Source organism: Lynx rufus, unplaced genomic scaffold (genome assembly GCF_022079265.1).
Source record: "Lynx rufus isolate CCGP_SWC_20201006 ecotype Redwood Valley unplaced genomic scaffold, mLynRuf1.p SCAF_5, whole genome shotgun sequence".
NCBI classification, from domain to species: Eukaryota; Metazoa; Chordata; class Mammalia; order Carnivora; family Felidae; genus Lynx; species Lynx rufus.
In genome coordinates this window covers 30,367,763-30,388,608 of record NW_025814867.1, presented here as the reverse complement: position 1 = coordinate 30,388,608, position 20,846 = coordinate 30,367,763, and the positions used below count along the sequence as shown (strand labels likewise).

Genomic DNA, 20,846 nt, shown 5'->3' with positions numbered 1-20,846 from the left:
AATATCTGCCCCAGCACTACTCTGTGGTCAGGAAAGGAGGGCAGAGAGGTGGCAAGATTTCATGCCCAGAGTAAGGACTTAATTTCACAGGAGCCCGAATGGGCTTTTTGAGCAATGAAGGAATTCTTTGAACCTTGTCAAGGAAGATACTAACTGTAATAAAAATAATATATATCATTTATTCAGCACTAAACATGGGCCAGGCACAGTGCTAAGCCCCTTATGTGTACCACCTCATTTAACCCCACAACAACCTCATTATTATCTCCAGTCTTAGGTAAGAGAACTAAGTGTAAAAAACACTGTCCATTGCCTGCTTAATGCCCATTCTCTGCATGTTCTTTGCTCCTAGAATCCCGGCTTTGTGTGGGGTGATAAAGTGTCCAAGCCTGGTGACAGGTCGCAAAAATTCTATTCCTTGCATTCCTAGACTCCCTTGCAGCTAGGGGTGGCCATGCGAGCCTATTCTGGATAATGTGAAATAAGCAGGAGTCTACTGGGAGAGGAAGTATTCTGAGAAAGCTTTATTTCTCCAACATCCTTCTTCCTGCCTTAAAGTGATATACTGTGTGGAGCCCTGGCAGCTATCTTGTGACCATGAGAAAATAAGCCTAAGAGTGAAAGCCATAAGGTTAAGCATGGCAGATCAGAAAAAGGGAAGTCCTTTGGTATTCTAGTCCCACTGTTAACCACCTGAACCAACACAAGCAACTGCCTACCTCTAGTCTTTGTGTTATGTGAGTGAAATAAACCCCTCTTTGTTTAAGCCATCATTAGCCAAATTCACTGTAACCTGCAACTGAACACATTTTTAACCAAGAGACTGGAGCTCAGATAACTTGGGAGAAAATTAAACCTTTAGAGGAAGAATCCAGTTGGGAGGTTGACTGTGGAAGTCCAGCAGTATAATGACCAGAACTTGAGCCCAGACTTTGTTGTGGTGATTGAAACTAAACAGATCCTGAAGACACTGCCTTTGAGGCCACTTAAAAAAAGACAGAAGGCCAAAAAGAGGTGGGGGAGGGGCATCACATTCACTGCAGACCAGGTTCTGATGGTGAAATTTCCAAAAATGACAGGGAAATCTACAGGGAAGGTTTGAGATAAAACATGCAAAGTTCTGTCATAGGACAAGGTATAAAAGAACTAACGTCTTTTAGTTTCTATCCTGGTTCAGGCCCTATTTCAGAAGTTTTACAGTACTGGCCCATATAGACCTCCCAATTGACTGGCAATGCAGGAATCATTTCCACATTAAAGAAGGAAATTAAGGCTCAGGGAAGAAGTAAAGTATGTAAAAACTATAGATTCAAAGCAATCCCAATCAAAAGCTTGGCAGGCATTTTTAAAATGTAAATTGACAAACTGATCCTAAAATTCATATGGAAAAACAAATGACCTAGAACATCCTAAACAACTCTGAAGAAGAGGTTAAAAGTGGAGGACTAAGATCTGATTTCAGAAGTTGTTATATTGTTATAAAGCTATAGTAATAAAAACAACTTAGTATTAAATAAAAAGTTCTGCACAGTGAAGGAAACACTCAACAAAACTAAAAAGCAACCTATTGTATGGGAGAAGATATTTGCAGATGACATATCCGATAAAGGGTTAGTATCCAAAATAAATAAAGAACTGATACAACTCAACACCAGAAAAACAAATAATCCAACTTAAAAATGGGCAGAAGACATGAACAGACATTTCTCCAAAGAAGACATACAGATGCCCAATAGACACATGTAAAAATGATCCACATCACTCATCATCGGGGAAATACACAAATCAAAACCATGATGGGATACTACCCCATACCTGTCAGAATGGCTAAAATCAACAACACAAGAAACAACAGGTGTTGGCAAGGATGCGGAGAATGGGGAACCCTCTCACACTGTTGGTGGGAATGCAAACTGGTGCAGTTACTGTGGAAAACAGTATGGAGATTCCTCAAAAAGTTAAAAACAGAACTACCCTACAATCCAGCAATCACACTACTACATATTTACCCAAAGAATGCAAAAATACTCATTCAAAGGGATATATGCACCCTGATGTTTATAGAAGTATTATCTACAATAGCCAAATTATGGAAACAGCCCAAGTGTCCATCAAGTGATGAATAGATAAGGAAGAGGTGATATATAAATACAATGAAATATTACTCAGCCATAAAATAAGAATGAAATCTTGCCATTTGCAATGACATGGAGGGAGCTAGAGAAGATTATGCTAAGTGAATTAACTTAGTCAGAGAAAGACAAATACATATGATGTCTCTTAAATGTGGAATTTAAGAAGCAAAACAAGCCAGCAAAGGGGGAAAGGGAGGGGTGGGCAAACACAAAACAGACTCTTGACTGCAGAGAACTGGTGGTTGCTAGAGGGGAGGTGGTGGGGGATGGGTGAAATGGGTGAGGAGGGTTAAGGAGTACACTTTAAGAACACTTGTGATGAGCAGCCAGTGATATATGGAATTGTTGAATCACTGTATTGTACACTTGAAACTAATATAACACTTTTAACCATCCTGGAATTTAAATGAAAACTTAAAAAAAAAATAAAGTCCATCTTGTCATAAGATAAGATAAGATAAGAAAGAAAGAATTAGTAGTATAGTGTAGTAAATAGTAAAGTAAAGCATAGTAAAGTATATAGTAAATAGTAAAGTATAGTATTGGTGCAAAGATAAACAAATAAACCAATAGAATAGAATAGGATAGGATAGAATAGAATAGAATAGAATAGAATAGAATAGAATAGAATAGGAGAATCCAGAAATAAACCCATGCACATAAGAACAACAGGTTTTTGGAGCACTTGGGTGGCTCCGTCAGTTAAGTATCCAACTTCATCTCAAGTCCTGATCTCATGGTTCATGAGTTTGAACCCTGAATCAGGCCCTCTGCTGTCAGCGCAGAGCCCACTTTGGAGACTCTGTCTCCCCCTCTCTCTGCCCCTTCCTCCTTCACTCTCTCTCTCTCTCTCTGAAAAATAAATAAACATTTTGTTAAAAAGAACAACTGGTCTTTGACAAAGACACAAAAGTAATGCAGTGGAGAAAGTATATCATTTATAACAAATTATGCTGGAGTAACTGGATATGTACATGCAAAATAAAGACTACGAAGGAAGAAGAAAGGGGGTGTGGAGAGAGAACCTGGAGTCACTCCTTGCACCATTAATAAAAATTAACTCAAAATGGATCATAATCCTTAACATAAGAGCCAAAACTACACAACTCTCAGAAAACACAGGAGTAAATCTTCATGACTTTATGTTAATCATTGTACCTAGCAGCTTTGTTTATAATAGTCAAAAGTGAGGAGCCTGGGTGACTCAGTTGGTTGAACTTCTGACTCTTGGTTTCAATTCAGGTCATAATCCCAAAGTTGTGGGATTGAGCCCCACATTGGGCTCTGCACTGAACATGGAATCTGCTTGGGATTCTCTCTCTCTCTCTCTCTCTCTCTCTCTCTCTCTCTCTCTCAAAATAAATAAATAAACTTTAAAAAACAAAAAATACAATAGCCAAAAGCTGGGGGGAAAAATCAACTGCCCATCAAAAGATGAACAGATGCGGGGCGCCTGGGTGGCGCAGTCGGTTGGGCGTCCGACTTCAGCCAGGTCACGATCTCGCGGTCCACGAGCTCGGGCCCCGCGTCGGGCTCTGGGCTGATGGCTCAGAGCCTGGAGCCTGTTTCCAATTCTGTGTCTCCCTCTCTCTCTGCCCCTCCCCCGTTCATGCTCTGTCTCTCTGTCCCAAAAATGAATAAACGTTGAAAAAAAAAAAAAATTAAAAAAAAAAAAAAAAAAAAAAAAAAAAGATGAACAGATGAACAAATTATGGTACATCCATACAATGGAATACTACCTAGAATAAAAGCAAATGAACTATTGACACACACAACAGCATGGATGAATCTCAGAGGAACTATGTTGAGTGAAAGAAGCCAGATAAAAGGAATACCTACTGGATGATTCCATTTCTATAAAAGTTTAGAAAAGGCAAACTCATCTATAGGAACAGAAAGCCAATCAGTGGTTATCTGGGGAGGGGGAGGGGGAGGGGTGAAGAGAGGGGCTATAAAGGGGCAAAGGAAACTCTGGAGGTGATGGGCATCTTCATTACCTTGATCCTGGTGACAGTTTTATGGGTGCATATATTAAGTCAAAACTTAACACATTGTTCAGTGTAGTTTATTATATGCCAATGATAACTCAATAAAATTATTTGTTTTGATATCCACAAGCATGGTAGGGGGTCAGCAGAGAAGCCCTTGCCAGGTGGCTAGAGCTCAAGAGCAGAGCTTACTCCACCGCCACAGGCTGCCCCCAGATGGCCAAAGTCTGTTGGCAGGAGCTCTGTGTGTGAAAACTACAGCTGGAATAGCTGGAATTCTTCATATAAATTCCAGGAAATCCAGGGACTTCTGGGCACCATATGAAAACATAAGAGGGAAAAAATGGCTCATTTTCTGAGAAAAATGAAGCATATTTTATGGGGTCATGGAGCCTCTGAAACACCACCAACAACCCTTTTTCCTGGTGCCTGTTGGGGCTGGGAGTGGATATGGAGGAGAGAAAAGCCCAGTCCTGCCTGCCCTTCCCAGCCAGGGTCTCACACAGAGGCAGTCTGGCACCCATCGAGGCTGGCAGAAGGGGATGGAGAAGATGGAACTCCTATAGGCATCCAGAGGGGATAGAGGCAGGCTGGTGCAGGAGCCCTGAATTCGGAGGCGGGGGGAGTTGAGGTGTTCCGGTGAGTCAAAGCAGGGGCATCAGTGTGACCCTGAGGGAGGCTGTGTCACCTGCGGCTTTCCCTGGTGTCCAGACTGAGGTGGAGGCTGTTCCCAGCAAGGACGAGCTCTTCTCTGCAGGTAAAGGTGCACACATATACGGACGCAGGGGCTCTGACTGTGGGCAAAGAAGCAAATCTATTATCCCGGCTTCCTAACCAGATGGAGCTCTTTATAAGCACGGTTTATCACTTTGTAACAAGGCCTCTTCCATTCAATAGACACTGAGTGTTTTCTCATGCGCCCAGCACTCACCTGGAAATCCCGGCCCTCATGGAGCTTATATTGCGGTGGGAAAAACAGGCCATATGCAAGACAAATAAGTAAATACACAAAGTGCCAGACAGCTATAAAGGCAGTGCACAGAAATTAAGCAGAGAATGGGGACAAGGAGAATGGAAGGGGATGTGGGTGGAACTAGACGAGGAAGGGGGGGAGTCACAAGAAGTTCTAGTGGGACCCTAACTTATCTCTCTGTGGTGGATTTTTTCCCTGAGAGCAGACCACAAAGAATCCAGGTGAACTTTGTTGATCCCCTGGCAGCTGTCACCAAGACCCACTTGTGTTCCTCAGCAGCTCTGACATGAGGAAGGCGTGATGACGGCCCCACCACAGATTGTTCCTGGGGGCTATTCAGCCCTGGGTCCAGTGATGAGCCAACTACCCCCCGAACTTTAGTACTTTCCTCATTTCCCTTCCAAGACTACTCTCACTAACCCCACCTCCTAAACTCAGGAAGCTCCTGCCCCTCAGACTCTCATCATTTTCTTAGTTGTCACCATGTACATACACCTTCCATTTATTCAGCCCTATTTATCTGCCCATGGTCATACCACACCAATTCACTTCTGAGCCTTTTTGCTATGCTGCTCCTTGCCTAGAATGCCCTCCTATTCAAACACTTTTCATACTCAAAGGTGAAGCTCTAACCAACCTATTTCCAGAACCTCTCCCTTCCTGTGTCAGCCCTATGAATCCCCTCTTCTTGATCTCCAGCAGCACACCACATTGAGGCAATGCTGTCCCTCTGTCTCACTGTCATCTCCCTAAGGCTAGCTTGGTCCCTGCAGCCACCTTGGGTGTTCCTCTTGTGTCTTTACTTCTTCTCTAGGCCTGAGATGCAAGATCATGCTGAGCACACAAAAGGTATGCCACAGATATAACTCATTTCTCCCTCAAAAACAAGCCTTTGCTTTGTCCAAATTTCCTCCTCTCCATCTGAGAAATGGAAATGGTTTGGAAAATTCCAGCATGGGAGTGTTCAGCCTTATTTGAGTTGTGCAAGTGGGAAAAAATGTGCTTTTCCCCGAATTAACAAATTCCCCAGCCTTTCCTCTGAAAGCAACTTACAAACCTCTGAGCCCAGTGTGTAAGCTTGCCAACGTCTTCACCTCTCTGAAGACTGAATTGTCTTCCTGTCTGTATGTCTCATGCCCATGTGCATTTGTGGGTGAATGAGGAGGCTGGAATCAGAGTAGAAGTTAACCAATCTTGAAAATAAAGCATGTGACAAGTGGAAAGAGGCAAGCCTTTTGATGCCCATGTCCCTTGGCTTTCCAGCATACTGAGGAAACAATTTCTTAACAGCAGTATGCCCCTACCTGTCTCTATTCTCCCTCTCTCCATGTATCCAAATTCACCCATCCATCCATTCAACAAACACTAATTGAAAGTCAAATGTGGTTGGCAGTTTCTAAAATGGCTCCCGTGTTCCCATTTCCTGGTGCTCATATTCTTGTGTAATCCCCTTCCCTTCAGTAGGCACTGGACCTAATAACTTGCTTCTAATGACTAGAATACAGTCAAAGTGATGGGACATCAAATTCAACATTAGTTTACAAAAGACGGTAACTTCCATCTTGGTCACAGTCTCTTTGTCGTTCTTGTTTATTCACTATGATGAGGTCAGCTGCCGCGTGGTGAGATGCTCTACGAGGAGCTGGAGTGCCAGGAAATGGAGGGCAGACCTTGGCCAACAGCCTGGCGAGGAACTGAGGTCAGTCAGCAGATTGCAAGACACTGAAGGCTGTCAACAATGCTGTGGGCTTGAAGCCGGTCCTTGCCACTGAGTCTTCAGAGGATAGCATAACCATAGCGGTCTTGTGATGGAGGCTGAGTGGGGGATCCAGCCACCTGCATCCATGTTCCTGACCCATGGTCACTGCAAGATAATAAATGCTGTTGTTGCAAGCTTCTGCATTTTGGACTAATTTGTTATGAGGCAATAAATAATTCATACACCAACTATGTGCCAAGCACTCTTGTTGGCCCTGGAGCATAGGAAAGGACAAAACATCTTTGCCCTCATGTAGGTGACAGTCTATTGGGGGGAGGCAGATGATAAATAAAGTATGGTGACAGAAAAAGCTAAAGCAGTGAAGAGGAATGGTTTTCAGGTGGCTGGTGAGGTGGGGTGTCAGTGGTTGTAGCCTTTTACATGGGTGTTTGGAGAGGTCTGAGAAGGTGGCATTTGAGCAGAGACCTGTGGTGAGAGCATGAACCCCGGGCATCCAGGGGAAAAGTGTTCCAGACAGAGGAACAGTCTAGAATGAGTTTTTGTTTTGCTCGGCAAAATAAAATTTAGAGAAGGAGAAACTTTCAGCTTCTCTTTTTAGCCTGTAGAAAAATATCTAAACATAGGCAGCCCACCCGAAATGCATTCCAACTTTCTTCCTGCTCCAGAGAGAGAGAACTCAGAGTCCAGACAGAAGTAAGCTGTGTTTCTGTTTTGTTTGTTTCCTATGTCCTTGATAGAGGCAGTTACTCAGCTTGGCAGGTGGGACTTTGTGATTTTGAGGGGAGGAAGGAGACCGTGTCATGCCTCTCTGCCCTGTCCTCCCCTTTGTGTGGCTTTCCTGCTTGGTGTGGAGTATAGGATGTGGGGGCTGGGCAGCTGAGACCCCAACCCAGAGGGATACCCTCTGAAGAAGACTTGAATTGCCCAATTCACTCTGGGCTCCCTGGGGCCATCAATTCACCTTGGGCCTGACCCTCTCAAGGTCTAAGAAATCCAACCAGAGCCACTCTTGCTGCCGAGAGTTGGTGGGAGCCAGGGGCACTGAAGACCACTCTCTTGCATCTGCACAGGACTCAGGCTTATCTGAGGAATGTATGGGGAGAGCAGTTTACAAAACGTTTTTTGAGCTGCCCTATGAAGCAAGTAGTCCTGATAAAGTTCTTCTGTTTGCGGGAAAGTGGAGGTTTGGGTAGACTCAGTGGCTCTCCTTCCCCCACCGCCTGCTCAGAGGGAGGCTGGACACTGAAGCCTTGGCACCAAGCTGCCTGATGGACAACGATGATTTGTCAGAGGGGATGCCAAGAGCAGTTCTCCTTCCAAAATCTGATCAGGTCCAGATCTGATCCTCTGGCCCAAGTCAGGATTGAATGAATGACTGCCTCTGACTTCTGTCAAATTCTGGCTTTACTTGATCGCTTTCACACCCACGAAATGGGGTGTGAACTTTCCACCCGGTCCATGTTATCCAAAAGGACAGCCTGGCTTTACATGGGCCTTCCGTGGGCAGCCAACAGTGCTCTGCTTCTCCAGACACAGAGGAAAGACGGTGTAAAGACATTTCTAACCAATAAAAATGGGAAGCTTTTGTTACCAGCAAACCCTCATTCAGGGAACACTTCTAGAGCAAGAGGAAAATGATCCCACGTGGATGCATGGAGATGAGGAAAGTAATGGAGAGCAATGAAAAGGGTAAAGCTATGGGCAAAACTAAATGAATATCGATGACATATAAGAAAATAATAATAATGTCTTGTGAGGTTTAAAATATACGTGGAATTAAAAGTCAGGACAACAAGAGCACAAAGATGGGAGGGGAGTCATGGAGCTAACGTGTTCTAAAATCTTTGCATTGTCCTGGAAGTGGTAAAAGTAGTAATTTATATTAAACTTTAATAAGTCAGGAGGACATTTTGTAATCTCTAGGGTGACCACTGAAAACAATAATAAAAGATTATATAACTAATAAGCTAAATGGAATGGAAGAATAACAAGTACTTATAAAGTAAGAAAGGAAAAAGGGAATATAAAACAAGTGAAACAAATAAAAGACAAACAGTGACATGATGGATTTAAACCCAAATATGTTAGTAATTTCATTAAATATACATAGGTTAAATGTTCCAATTAAAATCAAAGGATGTCAGCCTGGATTCGTTTCAAGGAAGGTTGACTGACTCAGGCGGCATGTACCCTCTTGCCTGCTCCTCTTAATCTTAACCCTCTTAATAGTTGGGAGATTGACTTGATAGCTGGAGCCGCAGTGGTCATCCTGCAACCATGAGGCTGAGCCCAGAAGCTGTGGCCAAAGGATGAAGGAGCAGAAAGATTAAAAGGAGCCTGGGACACAGAAGATGCTGGGAGCTACCATACCAGCCCTAGGTGACCCACCTCCAGATTTCATGCTTTGTGGAAGAAAAGTAAATCCCTAACTTCTCCCATTCAGTACATTGTCTTTGCATTTTGTCAATGGTTTCCTTTGCTGTGCAAACCCCCTTACTTGGGTGTAGTTCCAAAAGTTTATTTTTGCTCTTGTTTCCCTTGCCTAAGGACACATACCTAGAAAAAATACTGCTAAGGCCAATATCCAAGAAATTGCTACCTATGTTTTTTTCCCAAAAGTTTTATGGTTTCAGGTCTCATATTTAGGTATTTAATCCATTTTGAGTTTATTTTTGTGTACGGCATAAGATAGTGGTTCCGTTTCATTCTTTTGCATGTGGTTGTCCAGTTTTCCCAACACCATTTGTTGAAGAAACTGTATTTTTTCCATTGCATATTCTTGCCTCCCTTGCATTAGATTAATTGACCATATATGCATGAGTCTATTTCTGGGGTCTCTATTCTGTTCAATTGATCGATGTATCTGTTTCTGTGCAGGAAAGGGAACCCTCATGCACTCTTTGTTGGTGGGAATGTAAATTGGCACAGTCACTGTGGAAAACAGTAGAGAGGTTCCTCAAAAAAATGAAAAGTACCATGGGATCCAGTAATTTCGCCATTGAGTATTTCCCTAAAGAAAACGAAAACACTAGTTCGAAAAGATATTATGCACCCCTATGTTTATTGCAGCATTATTAACAATAGCTAAGTTGTAGAAGCATCCCAAGTATCCATCCATAGATGAGTGGATAAAGATATCTCTCACACACTCATACACACACACACACACACACACACACACACACACACACTGGAATATTACACAGCCATAAGAAAGAATAAGATCTTGTCATTTGTGACAACATGGACAGCATAGAGGGTATTATGCTAAGTGAAATAAGCCAGACAGAGAAAGACAAATACCATATGATTCCACTTACATGCGGGATCTAAACAAACAAACAAGCAAAGAACAGAAACAAAATCATAAAACAGACTGGTGGTTGCCAAAGGGGAACAGGTTGGAGGGACAGGTGAAATAGGTGAAGGGGATTAAGAGGTACAAACCTCCAGTTCTAAAATAAATAAGCCACATGGATGAAAAGCACAGCATAGGGAATATAATCAATAATATTGTAACAATGTTGTGTGGCGACAGATGGTGAGTACACTTGCCATGGTGAGCATAGAACTGTCATATCACTGTGAGTGCCATATACCTGAAATCAGTGTAACACTGTATTTTAACTATACTTCAATAAAAATAAAATAAACTTAACTTTAAGTCACTCTGTGTTGTATCTAATACTCATGCTTAAGCACAATCTCTGATACACAAGTTTTAAGACATTACATCTGCCAAACTCACTCAGTGTCAGATACTAACCTTAAACCAATTAAACCCACTGGATCGTGCACCATGTAAAACCTCTAAAGAGCACAGTGTGACTCACTCTAAGAGCAGAGCCCACTTAGACCAATTAGACCTCAGGGGGATTTAATGGATTGGGACCAGTCACACAAATACCCCTAAGTGCCCATCTCACAACCAAAAGGATATTGCTATAATACTTTATAAACAACTTAAATGGGTTGGGAGGGGGGTTTCTTGTAGGCAGCCAACAATTATAAAACAATATGGGTCTTGCCATGGCAAGAACAAGTGTCCATTAGTTTATTCTATTCAGTCAACAATAGTTATACAGCACCCACTATGCACCGAACATTGCTCTAGCCATCAGGGAGACAGCAAGAAACAAAATACAGAACTCCCCTGCCTAGCACAGTTTACATGCTAGTGAGGGAGACAAAAAATAAGCAAATACATAAGTGAGACAAATTGCATGTAGAATGGTAAAAAGCTGATGGAGGAAAAAAGTGGAAAGAAGAGAACAGAGAATGGGGTAGATTGCAATTTAAATAATGATTATTCAGTATGATCAGGGAGGTCATACTGGAAGATGATATTTGATAAAGACCTCAAAGGAGTGAGTAGGCGATAAATGACAAGGCAAAATGTTTCAATCAGCTCTTGCCAAGGTAAGAGGAAGGAGTTGGGAAGGATACAACTTGCCCTCATGAATGGCTTTGGCCAAGGGTGTTGCTTGCTGAAGAACTGCCTTTGAGTCTTAGCAAGGGGGAACCTGGCTTGTGGGAGGTCCCACTGCTGAGTGGTGTAAGGTGAGAATTTAGAGACTTCTCAGCAGAGAGGATAATTATCGTGCACGTCCTGGATGCCATTAGAAGGAAGGTTCCATTCATGCTCCCAACAGCCCTCTGTATGAAGTGGGTTCTGTTATGATGCTCATTTTACACACAAGGAGAGGGAAGCTTATCTTTCTGCCCAAGGTAGTAAAGCCAGTGGGTATGGAGGGAGGCTTCTTGAGCTGCTGCCATCAGCACCTCACAGGCCCACCCTTCCATCTCCAGGAAATGCCCATCAGGGTGACATGCAGGAAGATCAGGGCTTGAAGATAGTGTGGAAGGAAAGGAAGGAGATAGGGTGGAAGACTTGCCTCCCCCTTCCACCTTGGAGGGCCTGGCTGAGCCTGTCCTTCGTCCTCTTGACTGTGGCATTGACAGGGGTTTCATGGGTCCTGGGGGCAGGGGCAGCATAGGTGCGTGCAAGGGACCGTTGGCCAAGTCTCAGCATTAGGGCTTCACAGCTGCAGAGACAAAGGGCTCTGCCTTTACCTCCACCATATTGGGAAGCACCACCCCTCCACCCCATTCCCCCATCCCTACCACTACCCTGGACCTTCCCCCTTTGGCCAGTTGTTCCTCATGGAGATGAAGTGGATTTCTTGGCAGCACTTTTACAGGACCCTTGACCCAAAGGGAAGGGTCTGAAATGTACAGGGTACATAGCTCTCTTAGGGAGAATTTATGGGAGGTCTCTGCCTCTCTCTCTTCCTACCCTTTCCTCCCTGCAGCCAACGTACCAATGTTTCCTCTGACCTCAGAGGAAACTCCTCTTGTGCCTCTCTAGGGTCACTCCTTTGTCCCAGTGCTGGATTTCATGTCTTTTCCAGCACCAGTCACATTGGATCTGGGATGGGGTTGGGAAGAGTTTGTCAAACAGAATCTGAAAAAGCAGGCCAGGTGGTCAAGACCCACTGGACTTCCGACAGACTTTCGGCAAGGGCTCCCCTAAATGTGGGATGCGTTGTCTCAGTCTCCAACTCTGGAGCTCTCAGATTCTCCACTAGGACGTTAGACTCTACACTGTGATTTGCCCATACCTGATACCTCCTGAGATCAGTCTACTTTCTTTCAGCCTGTCTTCACTTATGTGGGTGCCTTAAACAAAATATACAGTTTCTTTCCTGCAGGGAATTTTAGACTCTTCATATAGGTTGACACCATTGTGAACCTCTAAGAAAGGAACACTGTTTATGGAGTCTCTCTAGCATATCTGACCTCAGGTTTTGAGGAACACTTCACAAGGCCAGCACACAGCATACCCTGAGAGCCTCTGCACAAAATAAGTCAGACATTATGATGTCTCCCAAGTGACTCCAGTATCCTGCCCAGTCAAACAACACAACAGTTCAATGCTGCTGAAAGGCCAAGCGCTCTGCCCTTAGGAGGCAGTCAAGGTGGGCCTGGGAGCAGCAGCGTTCTCCCAGCCATCCTCTCCTATGAATGCACCTAGAGGAAATGGGCGAGAGTGGAAGCAAGTGGGGTGCCTGGGTGGCTCAGTCGGTTAAGCAACTGACTTTGGCTCAGGTCATGATCTCACCCTCGGTGAGTTTGAGCCCTGCATCAGGCTCGGTGTTGACAGCTCAGACCCTGGAGCCTGCTTTGGATTCTGTGTCTCCCTCTGGGAGGAAGCCCCTCCCCTGCTCACTCTCTCTATCTCTCTGTCTCTCAAAAATAAACATTAAAAAATTTTTTTCTTAAAGTGGAAGCAAGGACAACTCTGGGCCAGCCTTCTCCTGGATACTGGGTTTGGTGAAGGCAAGGTGGCAACTATTTTTTTTTAAGTTTATTTATTTATTTTGAGAGAGAGTGAGAGAGAGAGAGCGCCAGCTGGGGAGGGGCAGAGAGAGAGGGAGACACAAAATCCCAAGCAGGGTCCGTACTGTAAGAACAGAGCCAACGTACCGCAAGAACAGAGGTCAAACTCACGAACTGTGAGATCATGACATGAGCCAAGATCAAGAGTCGGACACTTAACCAGCTGAGCCACCCAGGCACCCCCAAGCAAGGTGACATCTACAGGGAATACCACATGCCTCCTGGAACCCCAGCTCAGCCTCTGGACCTCTAAGTCCCCTCAAGTTTAAAAAGCCTCAAGTCACCCTTTGCCAAGTCTTGGTGGCAGCCCTGTGGTACCAAGGTAGCAGAGTCCCACGTGTCATCCAAGCTGTCACAGAAGCACCCCTATCCCTGGCTTATCCTTGGCGGATGTTTGGGAACCCAGTGCACAGCAGGCCCTGGAGTCGTAGAACCAGCCCAACAACCCTGAGCTTGCCAGCTTCCTGCCCCAAGTGCCCGCACCAGTCCTGACAAGGTCTGGAATGAGCCACCTCAGTGAGAAAAATCAAGAGGAGGCTGAGTCCAACCAAATACGGAGGAGAGAGCAGTACCATTATCCTGCTTCTGCCCCAAATCTGCCTACTGGGTGGGAAAGAGATGAAAGGAAAAAACCTAACCGTAGCAAAAGAAATCAGGAGAGGAGAGAGCAAGCAGGAGAGGGATCTCAACAAAATTCTGGAAAATGGAATGCAGACAGATGAGGTTATAGCTTTCTCCCACAGCCGAGTGTCTGGGAGGGGGAAGAAGCAACCTCAGCAGAGCCTCAAACAATCTTAGCAAATGAAGCCACTGGACACACAAGACAGGGGCAAGGGTGAGGCTGAAACCAGGTGAGCTGTCTGACAGCTTTATGAAGAGGAGATCCCCTCCTTTGCCACATGAGAAGATCAGCACCTCATTCTGTACCACTCGCCTCCCTCCATCCCTGCTGCCAGAGTGGAGAGACTGAGAGGGGAGGGGTCTGGCATAGCCCACTTTTCCCAACCCCCTCTGCTTCCTGTTCCGCTGTCCAAACACTGGCTGCCAGGCTTTCAGCCTCCAGGCAGGAGATTTGGAGGGTCCTTCACTGGGAAGCTGACTGGCCCAAGGGAAATGATCTACATATTCTACTATTTGGGGGTCCCCATCATCACGGCCAGAACCTTATTCCATCGTTTCTCTGTGAGACCCTCCAAAAGCCCAGCTCTGCATCCACATGGGGCCTTCATCAGCTGTTAAATGCCTCCTTCTTAAATAGGACCAGACAGCCAAGAATCAAAGTCATTTGGGGAAGCCTTAACTACGAAAAACAGAGACCAAAACAAACAAACAGAAAAAATGAACTCCAAGGAAACAGAGATAATGTGGAGATTGGAATAAGAAAACAATTTTCATTGTAATTACTACTCCCGGGGGGGGGGATACAAGAAGATAATTCATGAAACAAGAAGATGATGTTATAAAAGGGAACGCTGGATTAAAACCAGCTCTTGAAAATTAAAACTGATAACAAAAATATAGAAGGGTTGAAATTTCCCAGAAAAATAAAAGGTAACGGCAGTGGTGGGAGGGAGTTGTTTAAAATTTAGAGAATCATTTTGGGAGCTCTAACATCCAAATAACTGGAGTTCCGGAAAAGAGAACAGTTAAATTGGAGAAGAGTAACAACAGAAGCGTATGGGAAACTTCTCAGCACTTAGGGACATGAAGTGCCAGACCAATGGGTCCACAAAGCACGCAAAACAAAGGACAAAATCATATCAAGGCACAACACTGGGAGATTTCAGAACATCAGACGTGTCGAAAAAATCCTCAAAGCTTTAATCCTCAAAGAAAGAAACAGAAAACATTTTAAATCCAGGGATCAGCAATCAGAATCACATCATTGTTTTCCACGGCAACAATGGAAGTAAGAAGGCAATGAGGCAACCTTTTCAAATACAGAAGAAAATTATTAAATTATTTGTAACCTAGGGTTTTATACCCAGCCAAGTATCAGTCCTTCAGAAGAGTACAATGAAGAGATATTAAGACATGAAAGATTTTTTGCCTCCCACAGATCCATTCCTAGGAAGCTACCAGAAGACAAAGACAAGGAATCTGGGAAACAGGGAAGCAAAGTGGGGGAAGGACCATCAATGGAGACAGAGGAAGGTCTCAAGATGAAAGCTGTTTGGTGCGACCAGACAACAACCCATCCCAACTCCCCCAAAGGGATGCCACAGATCAAACTGGACCTGATAGCACACCAGTGGGCCTATGACACGCACGGAATGGAATTTTAGGATTCTGTCTGTCCATTTGGGCACAAGTCAATGCTAAATAAACAGCACACCTAGAAGATGAAAAATGAGGTAGACATTTAACTGCAATAAAAACAAAAGTTAAATAAGAAACATGGCATAGTATATGATTCAGCTATTAATACCATATACATAGTCATAATAATATAAACACTGAATAGTAATTTAACCAAAACGTGGCAGGTAGACACATCAAGAGAATGAGGGAAGAGAAGTGTGTGTGTGTGTGTGTGTGTGTGTGTGTGTGTGTGTGTGTGGTACATAAGAGAGCTATAGCCTAACCTGAGTGGTACATAAGAGAGCTATATCCTAACCTTTTGTAGTAGGAAATAGGTAGATAATACCTAAAACAGAAACACCAGGAAATAAAGAAGTCCATTTGTTTTAATTTAAGTTTAAATGATAGAACATGTAAGACTTAAAAGTGGTTGTCTCTTGGGAATGGAACTTGATGAGGAAAAAGTGGAACAGGGCACTATTTTTACATTATAGTGCTATCTGACTTTTTAATTTTTTTTCTTTCTTATCAAGGTATAGTTACAATAACAAACTGCTCTTATTTAAAGTACACAATCTAGGGACACCTGGGTGGCTCAGTCGGTTAAGTGTCTGACTCTTGGTTTCCACTCCGGTCATGATCTCACAGTTTGTGAGTTTGAGTCCACATCGGGCTCTGCACCGACAGTGTACCATCTGCTTGGGATTCTCTCTCACTGCCCCTCCCCACCTCTCCCTCTCAAAATAAATAAATAAACTTAAAAAAATAAAGTACATAATTTGATGTTTTGGCATGTACATATATCATATATATATAATACATATTATATATATATGTGTGTGTATATATATATATATATATATATATATATATATATATATACCACAAAGTGTCCCTTTATAATCCCTCCCTCTCAGGATTACTCCTGGAGAAGGACATATGGGTGGCTGGAGGTCAGTGGCTCAACGTTTTCTGCTTCTGTTTTAGTGAACCAAGGAGTCTGTGCTTCTAGTGCAGGTTCCTCATATGCCAGCATGAGGAAGACACCTCACAGTCCATCTTGGCCTTCAGCTTGAGAAGCACCTCCTCCAGGATGCCTACCATGACACCCTCCCTGTGTGCATACTCCCTTCTTTAAAGATGGAACTCTCCACTCTCTAGTGTACTACCCTCTTTCTCCCCTGCACTCAGTGACCTGTGAGTCTGCAAGGTTGGACACCTTCCATTCGAGGGCCTGGCTCAGAGCAGGTGCTCAGAAAATATTTGTTCAGTGAATACATGAGATACAAAAAGAAATGCATGGATCGTGAATAGGTGAGTAAATGCCAAGTCTTTTCCCATTGTCAATTATTTTAAGGTTGTTTGTGTTAAAGATGATATCTCTTTAAAGACTGTGTGAAAGCCCAGGAGAGGCTGAAATAGGAGGAAAGCTCAGAAACACAACTGAGCCATTAATCCATTCGAGGAGCCTGAGAGACATCTGTCCCTTGTATGAAACCCTGTCCCAAACACGCCCCCCTCGACCCTCCTCAGGGATCCAAGACTCCTCTCCGGAGCCCTGGGAGTAGCTAACTCAAGCAGTTGGGGATGAGGATCACTAGGGGGCACTCTTTCATCGTATTGGCCCTGCCCCAAAGGCCACAGAAGCCTACCTTGGGGTCTTCTACAAGGACCCTGCAAACCGAGGGGCCGGCCTCTTCACATGCTCTGCAGCCTCTTGCCAATAACAGAGAGGGTCTTTCCAAGGAGCAGTGGCACATCCACTAAAACAGTATCCACTCGGTACAAGGTAGCCTTGCAGAAAAGGCAGGTATTTGGGGGCACATTGATATTTCAGAATGACCTTCCTTTCTTTACTGCCTTGAGTGTGTCAGTTCTTAGATCCCCAGTCCCAGCCTGACAGCTGCCCAGGTAAGAATAAACTGAAGGGTACACTCCTGCAATTTACCTATTTACTCACCTATATCCACTAGACACATTTTCCTTGAAGGACTGGGGACTGGGAGTCTCTGGGCGATTATAGCCCCCAACGTAGGGGGAAGAAATGGGAGCTTACGGCCTGCACAAATCATCCCAGCCTTGGGCCTGCACGAACCTCAGAAGTGGCACAGAGGAAGGCTAGGGGCCCAAGTGGTATGTGTAGTCTGGAAAGTCAGGGCTCCTTCATTTTTTAGGACAGCACTCTCTTAACCTCAACCATTGTGGGACTTAATTTCAAAGATACTCCCTCTCTGGAGGAATTAACCACTCAAACACAAAGACTCTATAAGGCACCCCTGCCTGATGGAGATTCTGGACCTGGAGTGGAAGGGAAGTGAGTGGTAGGAGAGGATTGGGGGGAAAACCTGGATGGAGGAGGACACGGAGAAGGGGGAATGCAGAACAAAGAGAAGAAGGCCCTTAGCTTGGCTCTTGGAACTGGAGCATTGGAACTTCCATTCCAACATCTAGGTTCTTCCTGTGAATTTACTATCTGCTCCAGATTCTGGTGGGCTTCCTGTTTCCCCTAACCTGTCAAAGGAAGTGTCCAGGGGAGGCTGGAAGGGAGAATTTCACAACTAACAGAGCCTTCCTTTGATGTTGCCACCAGGGCCCTGGAGCCCCGCCTCTACCAATCAACCATTTGGGCAATGAGGAGACCATTCTCTTCCCCTCATGTTCCCATTTGGTACAGTGGGACACAATGCCAGATTGAGGCCATATCACAGGCACAGACCCAGCCCCAAGTCCAGGTCTAGGCTAAGGAGGATCCCTTGCTAAGCCCTGTCCACACCTATGATGCAGCCACACCCCTAGGAGCTGAACTTTCCAGAGCAAAGGCATCAAAACTGACTTACTCTGAGAATTGGGTCACCTCTGCATCTTTCCTGGGCAGGATTCCAGACCCAGCCAGCCATGCTGTCACCTGAGAAGAATCATTACCTGCAGGGGGAGAGGGTAAGAGAGAAGGGGAAAAGATGGGTGGAGACGGACAAAGCTGGGAGGAAGAAAGCACTGGCTCGCTCACTAGAAGAGCCTCTCCTCCCCTCCCATATGGGAAGATTTATGTACCAGCAGCCTAGCCAACCCAGTGCCCACCTATGCACACCTGCCCCTGGTACATCTTTCACCCAACTACCCTGCACAGCCAGTGTGGCAACCAGCTCAGGCAGGCTTCACTGAGGCCTCTGGCTCTGCCTTGCCTGAGAGGCCCTGCCCTCCAACCTTCTTACAGAGAGGAGGAGAGAGGAGAAGAGGAAGAGGAAAAGAAAGAAGAAATGTGTGTACATTTCAGCCCCCTCCAGGTTTTGGGATCCCTCCCCCTTCCTGTTGCTCTGGGACACAGAGGTGAGGAGTCACAGGGGCCCATTTAGGTCTACAGCAGGTTTATCCACTCCAAGATGTACTTGCTTGACTCTAGCGGCCTTGAGCGGGCCCCTTTCTGTAACCATCTCAAGAATGTTTGTCAAGCATTTTGTCAGGTACCCCCCCCCAAAACGTCCCTGAAAGATAGGACTCTACCATATGAACTTTCCCCTGATTTTGCAATCCCAGAGGGCATATGCCTACTCTCATACCTCCACCAAGTGTCTCCAAGAAGAATTCCATCCATGGGGTAAGACCACCTGGGACCTCTTCGTCTCCCTTCCTTTTTAGTTCTAAAATTTTTACCAAGTGTATCTAGTTGGGACAGTGACATATTGGCCTTAGCTTCTCTTTGTGAGATGGTCTTTGGATGGCCAAATACCCCTTAGCTTGGCACAAAAGACTTATGTTCTCATTTGTCTCAGAGCCGATCATTATTTGTAATGCAATATTTGGCTTCTGAGTAAATCACACACACAGACACGCATCTTTGGGGAGGACTTCATTAAATATTAACAATGTCCCTGGCTAGTAAATAGCTCTTTGAACTTAAAACGTTTTCTCGTCCCTGGTCTCTCCAGCAGATCTGGGGCTTGTAAACTCCATGGTGAGGGGAGGAAAGGACCTTACTGGGGGTAGGACTCGGCCTTCACTCTCCCAGGGGATAGGGTCCCGAGTCCCCCACATGCAGATGTTGGGAGGCCCAGTGTGGCCAGGGCTCAGGAGTGGCACACAGAACTGTGGGAGTAGAGGAGAAAGGCGGCTGGGGAGAGGGTAAGGACAGGTGGGTAGGGTGTGTCTGAAGAAGAAGTGTAGGCCAGCACAGATGGACCAGCCTACAGGAAAAGTGGGGGAGGGAGCGTCCTAGGGGCAGAGGAAAGAACTTCATCCAGGTCAAGAATAGCAGGACCAAGATGGGTGGACACCAGGGAGGGTCCTGACTGGCAGGGGTATAGGAGGGAATGAAGCTGAGACTGAAACAGAGCAGATGGAGAGAGGAGGGCTCCCAGAGTCTGTCTTGGACCTCTAGGGAGCCCGGGTTCCGGTGGCAACGGAAGGGTTTTGAGAAAAAAACTGAGCAGCCCAGAGGTTGCCTGGCTTCATCACTCACGCTCTCTGTGACCCTGGGGCAAGCTAATTAACCTCCCTGAGCCTTGGTTTCCTCACTTATGACACAGGGATGATAACAGAACTCCCCGGGAGGATGATTGGGAGGGCTGACCGGGATGACGAGGCGAAAAGCGGGTGGTGGCACACCGCGCGCACTGCGTAAATTTAGGGGTGCTGATTACTACCTTTTTCCGGAAGAGTTGGACAGAGCGCCTGGCGGCGGGTGATTCAGTTGGTTAGGTGGATCAAATTAACCAGAAGATTTTCAACTCAGATTCACACTTCCTGTGGAGACAGGCCCTAAAAGAGCTGGCGAAGGTGTTTGTAAACAATAACAGGGCAATTCAAAGGTCGCCGCTGGTGGTGAAAGCAGTGGGGGGGTTAGGGAAGAGGCTCCAGGGGAAGCAGTCTTCTCTTCGCCAGGGGAGGAGGGGCTGGTAGGATCCAAGACAGGCAGGTGTGGACACCTTTGCGGTCTTCCTTCCCTTGAATACACACATACAGACACACGCACGCGCGCGCGCGCATCACCCCCCAGCCCTCTCCCGCAGCAACACCCAGAACCCCTCAGCGACACGCGATTGTCCATCTCCCGGCGTCGTCCCGCCGACAGGGAAGAAGGAGTGAGTAGAAGGCCGGACGCATTTGGGGGGCGGTAATGGCCGAGGGGATTAATTCTTCTCCCGCAGCCCTGAAGGCAAAGCGTGGCTGTGGCGTGGGGAGAGGCGCAGTGCGTCCTGGAGGGCCCTGGGCCGCGCGGGAACCGAGCTCTGAGGCCGGGCGCCTGGCCCGCAGCGCCGCCTCCCGGGAGGAAGGCGGGGGCCGGGAGGAGGGAGCCGGAGGAGGCGGAGGGCGGAGGAGGGCGGCGCGCTGAG

The 20,846-nt window shown here is 45.7% G+C and overlaps 1 long non-coding RNA gene across 1 annotated transcript; it reads right to left on the bottom strand.

The window, feature by feature from the left end:
• Nucleotides 1-4,184: 4,184 nt before the first annotated feature.
• Nucleotides 4,185-20,755, bottom strand: LOC124526686 (uncharacterized). The gene is made up of 4 exons (XR_006965720.1): nucleotides 20,157-20,755; nucleotides 18,354-18,438; nucleotides 6,154-6,960; nucleotides 4,185-4,917 (listed from the first exon to the last, which is right to left on the bottom strand). It is a non-coding gene; the product is annotated as an uncharacterized LOC124526686 (long non-coding RNA).
• Nucleotides 20,756-20,846: the final 91 nt, after the last annotated feature.